The sequence below is a fragment of the Molothrus aeneus genome, chromosome 1 (genome assembly GCF_037042795.1).
Source record: "Molothrus aeneus isolate 106 chromosome 1, BPBGC_Maene_1.0, whole genome shotgun sequence".
NCBI classification, from domain to species: Eukaryota; Metazoa; Chordata; class Aves; order Passeriformes; family Icteridae; genus Molothrus; species Molothrus aeneus.
Genome location: NC_089646.1, coordinates 788,019 through 794,018, shown reverse-complemented (window position 1 = coordinate 794,018; position 6,000 = coordinate 788,019).

Here is a 6,000-nt window from a genome sequence, read left to right as displayed (position 1 = left end):
GAATTTCCTGTGGCTCTCTGTGACAAGTTCAACCTGTGCAGGGCCAGGATGGCCCTTGTGGGTCCCTTCCAGCTCAGGATATTCTGTGATTCTGTGAAGGTGGGTTTTCCATGCCCCCAGTTTGGTCTGGCTTCCTGAAAACCCAGCCTGGCCAAACTCAGGTGTCTTCCCCTGCTCTGCCTGAACTCCTGGGGATCAGCAGTGACTTGGATTTCAGAGGGTTGGGAGTTCCCTCAGCGATGACTGAAGGACTGAAAAACAACATTTCATTCTTCTGTTGTCCTTTTTCACCCGTGCAGGTGAAAGCTGACCAGGTTGTGTGGCTGCTCCCCAGCTCCAGGAGGAACACTGGGACGGGATGGGATGGTGGCTGTGGTGGCAGGGCTGGGAGCAGAGCTCAGTTTCCTCAGGCAAACATCAGAATTGCTGCTTCCCCAGGCAGCCCTGGCAGGGGGAGCAGCAGGGGCAGGGCTGTGGCAGTGGTGGCCTGCAGGACACTGGTGGTCAGGCTGCAGTGGCCCTGGGACATTCCCTGTGCATGGATTTGCCCCAGGGGAAGGGATGGAGGGGTCTGGCTCTGTGAGGATGCCACCAATTCTGCATTAATTGGGGCCCAGCTTTTTGTGCTTCCATCCCAGTGCCCAACTGGGGAGTGGAATCTGCCAAGAGAAGTCATAAAATCAGAATATCCTGGGTTGGGAGGGAAACCCAGGGATCATCAAACTCCAGGGAGGTTCTGATCACTGGGCAGCAACATCTGGTCTGTTCCTCCAGCACACACCCAGGTGACAGAAACTGGGCTGCTCAGCTGAGTCTGAGATGTGCAGGCTGAATGTTTTCTCTGAGAAAAGATACTTTTATCTTCATTTCATCAGAAGTTTTGGATTTCTAGGATTAAAAATGAAAACATTAGGCCAGGGTTGTTTTGGATCCTCGGTCCTCACACTCTAATAACTGGTTATGTTCCTCCAGGAAGAGAATTCCCCTTTTGACATTGCCTTGCCACTTGTCACTTAGCCAACTCTTTATTTACCTTTGTGTCATTTCCTTGTGTCTCCACTTTCCCTAACATTTCCCCTGGCTACAGATAAAAATACTTTTGCTTTCAGCTTTGTCAAGCCTTCCATGCTTTGCCTGGAAAATCTGTGATGTTCCATCTCCTACATTAACACTCTCCTGCTTCCCAGTGATGCAAACAGCTTTTTCAAAATGTCACTCATGGGCACTTTGGCAATATTTTAGGGGCTCTGTGTCTCAATTTTACAACCAAAATTAGTGATTCTGCTTAAAAAAAAATCTGCAATTTTATGTGCATCACTGAAAGTTTCAGGTAGTTTTTGGCAGCTCTGAATTCTACCAAAGACAATCTGAGATTCAATAGGAATGGGAATCTGATAATCATGGAGAGATCCAAATTGGAGTGGCCCCATTTTGTAGCTGAGAGTTGAGGAAGATGAGATTTACCTGGCCAGACTTTCAGGTAAAACCACATAAATATAGATAGAAATGATCTGATGAGGGGTTTCAAGTGGCAGTTGTGTTTCCTGGGGTGATTTTAGAATTGCTGCTCACAGGGGTCACATCAGATTTTTACCTTCTGAGTCTTGTGCTACTTTTCTGTCTCAGGGGTGACTCCAGTGCTGCTAAAATCAGGAGGTTTCAGCATTAAACCTCTGTGAATTGAAGACAACCAGAAGTTCAGCAGGGCCTAAAGGGGCTCCAGGAGAGCTGGAAAGGGACTGGGGACAAGGGATGGAGGCACAGGACCCAGGGAATGGCTCCCACTGCCAGGTGGGATATTGGGAAAGAATTCCTGGCTGGGAGGATGGTGAGAGGCTGGGATGGCATTCCCAGAGCAGCTGTGGCTGCCCCTGGATCCCTGGCAGTGCCCAAGGCCAGGCTGGACAGGCTTGGGGCACCCTGGGACAGTGGGAGGTGTCCCTGCCCGGGTGGCACGGGGATGATCCTGAAGGTCCCTCCACACCCAAACCCTTTAGGGATTTGTTCTCATCTGTTTGGTGGTGGATTCCAGTCTCAAGCCATACCCCCAAAGAGACCTGGAGGGCAGGAATGGAGGGGTTTGTCCCTTGTTGGTGTCCTCTGGAGTCAGCCCCAGCTGCCCTGTGCCCAGACCCTTCCTGCAGCCCGTTCCTGTCCCAGCGGTGTCGGTGGCACCGGCTCGGCCCCCCTGGGCACGGGGCTGGCTCTGAAGGTGACACTTTGTGTGCTCTGCTGTGCTGTCCCCAAGCCCAGGGGACACGTCTGGGCTGGCTGAGCCCTGCAGGGTGAGCAGAGCTGGGAGCAGCTCCCAGAAGCCTGGAAATGTCCTCTGGTGTCAGCGTCAAAGCGCGGCGCCGCCTGCGCTGTCAGCTCCATCTAGGTGAGACAGTTCAGCCCTGTCAGAGCACTGATCTAGGCAAGAATTCACTTTTCTTTCCTTCCATCCCATGCCCCTGGTGGCCAGGTGGGAGGTGCCCTGGAGCAGCCCTGCTTTGAGGTGAGCTGCTCCCTCACGTGCCAGGTTGAGTCTCTCAGCGCTCGTCCACAGGAATGAAAGCATTTTATTTCCTAGGTTTTCAGAGGAAAATCACATTGGCAGGGTTTATTTCAAAACATCAGAAACTCCTTAGTGAGGAATTAAAGAATTCCTAGAAAACTGGCTGCCTCTCTGCAGGGCTGTAAATTAGAATGATTTCAAAAGAGCACAGACAGCGTGTCATCTTCCTCATTCTCAGGCAGAAGCTGCCTGAATAAACAGTCATAGAATTGTAGATTCTTCTGGTATTATGTAAATGGCTTCATGCTTTGATGTCCCTCGTGTCATTAGTTTGACACTAGCTGGAATTAATGGCCATAAAACTCTATTACAAACGTGGCACAGAGATTTCTCCTGACTGCCTCTGATTCCTCCTGTGAGCTCGCTGCCTGTGCCACGGGATTGGGGAAGCTGGAAGTAGGTCAGGGTGATGTGTGTGAGCAGGGATGCTGGAATCACAGCCACAAACAAACAGCACTGAGTGCTGAAGGGAAATCTGCTATTTTAAGCCCTTATTTCCATTATCACCATCTCATTCTGCACAACAAGCATGTGGGGGGGGGGTGTTGGGGCCATGCACCCACAGATGGGATCCAGGAAGGAGGAGAAAAAATACAAATGAGTGTATAGAGATATATGTGTGTGTGTATGTGTGTATTTCAGGGGTGACAGTAAATACTGTCACTTCTGAATGGCTCCTCTCCATCTCATGTGAGGCACAGTGAAAGTGCCAAAATATGTAGGTCAAAAGAAATGAAGTATTTTGCATCCAAGCAGCAATCAAGTGCTGGAATTCCAGGTTGGATACACTGGCACCGGGTGGTGGAACGTGGGGCAGGATTATGGGGATGTTTTCCAGAGTTCCCACACTCCTTACATATTCATAATTCATTCCTCATCCTCAGAGGGGCTCCCTGACTGGCAGCTCTTGGGGACAAGCGTGGGCTCCCAACCTGAGCTGAAGAGTTGGGGTGTTCTGAGCCTGGGGAAGGGTTAATCATGGAGCTTCCCTTAGGACAGCTGGCTGAGGAAGGGTGGGAAACAAGGAACATGAGAGGATTGGCTGTTTTCAGAACATGAGCAGGAGGGAGAAAAGGGCAATAAATTTAAACTCACCTTGGCAGTCAGGGATGGCAGGAGTTAAACCTGTTGGGAAGGTAAAGTGCTAAAATACTAATGGAGGGAAGTGATATGTGTGGGTAGGAAAGGCACTCACAGACCATCTCCAAGGAGGCTGTGTCAAATGCTTTTAAGAGTCTGGAAAAAAAGGAGGAAATTAATAAAAATGGAAGAGAGGACTTAGAGCTGGAGAGATTTAAGGAGTGCCCAGATTATGGTGCACAGTGATTTACAAGCACTGAAGTGCACGAGTCAAAGGAAGAGGATTTCCAGTTTATTAGAGATAAGAGAAGGTTGGAAGAAAGCTGTTAAATGGAGATGGAGGGGAAAGTGATGCACAGGAGGCTGCAGGGTTCAGCCCTTAGCCTGCTTTAGTTCTGGTTGTTATCATTTGATAAGGATTAGAGCACAGGCTCCATCCAGGCCAGGGAGCAGGACCCAGGGCAGCTCAGGGGTGGGGATGGGTGTTCCAGGTGATGGACGGGCACCACCCTAGGCTAGGGGTGTGAAGGATTATTAATTTGTAACCGAGTTCATTAAAAGATACCAGGACAAGTGCTGACACAAGCAGAAAGAGCCAGCTGGAGTGATGAAAGTGTGAGGGGGCAGCAGATGAGGTGTAGCTACAGCGGGGTGCAGTGAGAATATTTTCTTCATATATTTTATGTGCTGTAAGTTTTGAGAGGAGTCAGAGTTTTGTGCCCTCCTCAGCCTGAGGAGTAGCTCCTGCAAAGTGCTGTTAGTGGATCAAGTGAGCTGCTGTGTGGACCTTGTTCTTCCTCGTGGTTCTGTCAATATTGACTCTCCAAGGAGCACACTTGGAGCTTGTGATCCCCAGCAGAGTCTGTAAGTGCTGCTTTTTCTTCTTTTTCTTTTCTTCTCTGGCCCTGAGTGCATTTAAAAGAGGAATTCAGGTGCTGGCTGGTGTCAGGGGAGGATGTGGGGCTTGCAGCAGGCAGCACAGGGAGCAGTGGCCGTGTCCTGCTGGGGCTGTGGGAGCTGGGCACTGCTCCAGCTGCTCCTGCCAGGGCCTGGCTGGGCAGGGGGACTCCCTCTGGGACGTGGGGAACGTGTGCTGCCTGCTGAGCCTTGGAGCACAGCTCAGGTACCCAGTTCCCACTGAGAGGGCAGAGCTGGGCTGCTCTGAGTGCTGGGGCACAGCAGAAGGAGAAGTCCTGGCCTGCCCTGGGATCTGAAGGTCAAGGAGTGCTTTGTGCTCAGCTGAAGAGAAACCTGCAGCTCTGCTCTTCATGGTGAATGTGCTTGGGTCTCAGAAGGATAAAGCTTAGGGAAGGTTTGAGGTACCAGATCATCATCAGTGGGAAGTAGGGGATATTTTCTTTTTGGAATTTTGCTGACTATTTATTCCTCAGGTGTTTTTTTTTTTTTAAATTTCACTCTGTGGCTCTTGGGTTTCCTGGGAGCAGGAGGCACTTTGCAAGTGCCAGTCCTGCGTGCAGACTGGCAGCAGATGGTGGTTTGGCTGCTCTCCTGTGTTTGTGGTGTCCTGAACCCTCTGCAGGTGTTGGCATCAGCCCAGGCTGCAGCTCAGGATTCCCTGAACTGTGTTTGGTACCAGCCCAAAATCTCAGCTGGGCTGGAGGGTATTCCTGGGCCTCCTGTGAGCAAGAGCAGAACCAGAGAGTCATGGAATGCTGTGGGAAGGGACCTCACAGGGTTCCACCCCTGCCATGGCAGGGACACCTCCCACTGTCCCAGGCTGCTCCAAGCCCTGTCCAGCCTGGGAATCCACAACTTCTCTGGGCACCCTGTGCCTGTCCTGTGCTCCTGAGCCCCAGGGAGTCACCACACACCTGGGAGGCTCCAGAGCACATTCTCCAGCTCACAGCTGCTCCTGCTCACCTTCCAAATCCTTGGGTTCCCTGTCTGGGTCTGGTGAGTCTCTGGTGATGTTTGCTCATCCCTCCCCCCTTCTCCAGAGGCCATGGGTAGATCTGTGTCCCTGTCCTAAAGACTGCTTCAGTTTTCCTGAGGGGAAGGAACTTCCAGACCTGCCTGCCTTGAAAGCCCTGCAGGGTGACAATCCCTGTGTCCCTGTGTGAAAGGTCTGAGCAACCTCAGCAGTGACCTTTGAGCAGGAGTCCTTGTGCTGCTCCCTCCTGTGCTGTGCCCTTGTGCAGGGCTGCTGCTCTCAGTCCTGCCCCTCTCCTGAGCCTGGCTTAGCCTGGAGCCCAGGCAGGCTCCTCAGGGCTGAGATCTGCTCCAGCTCTGCCCCACTGAGGAGCTGGGGTTGGAACTGGAGCCCAGGCAGGCTCCTCAGAGCTGAGATCTGCTCCAGCCTGTGCCCCACTGAGGAGCTGAGGCTGGAACTGGAGCCCAGGCAG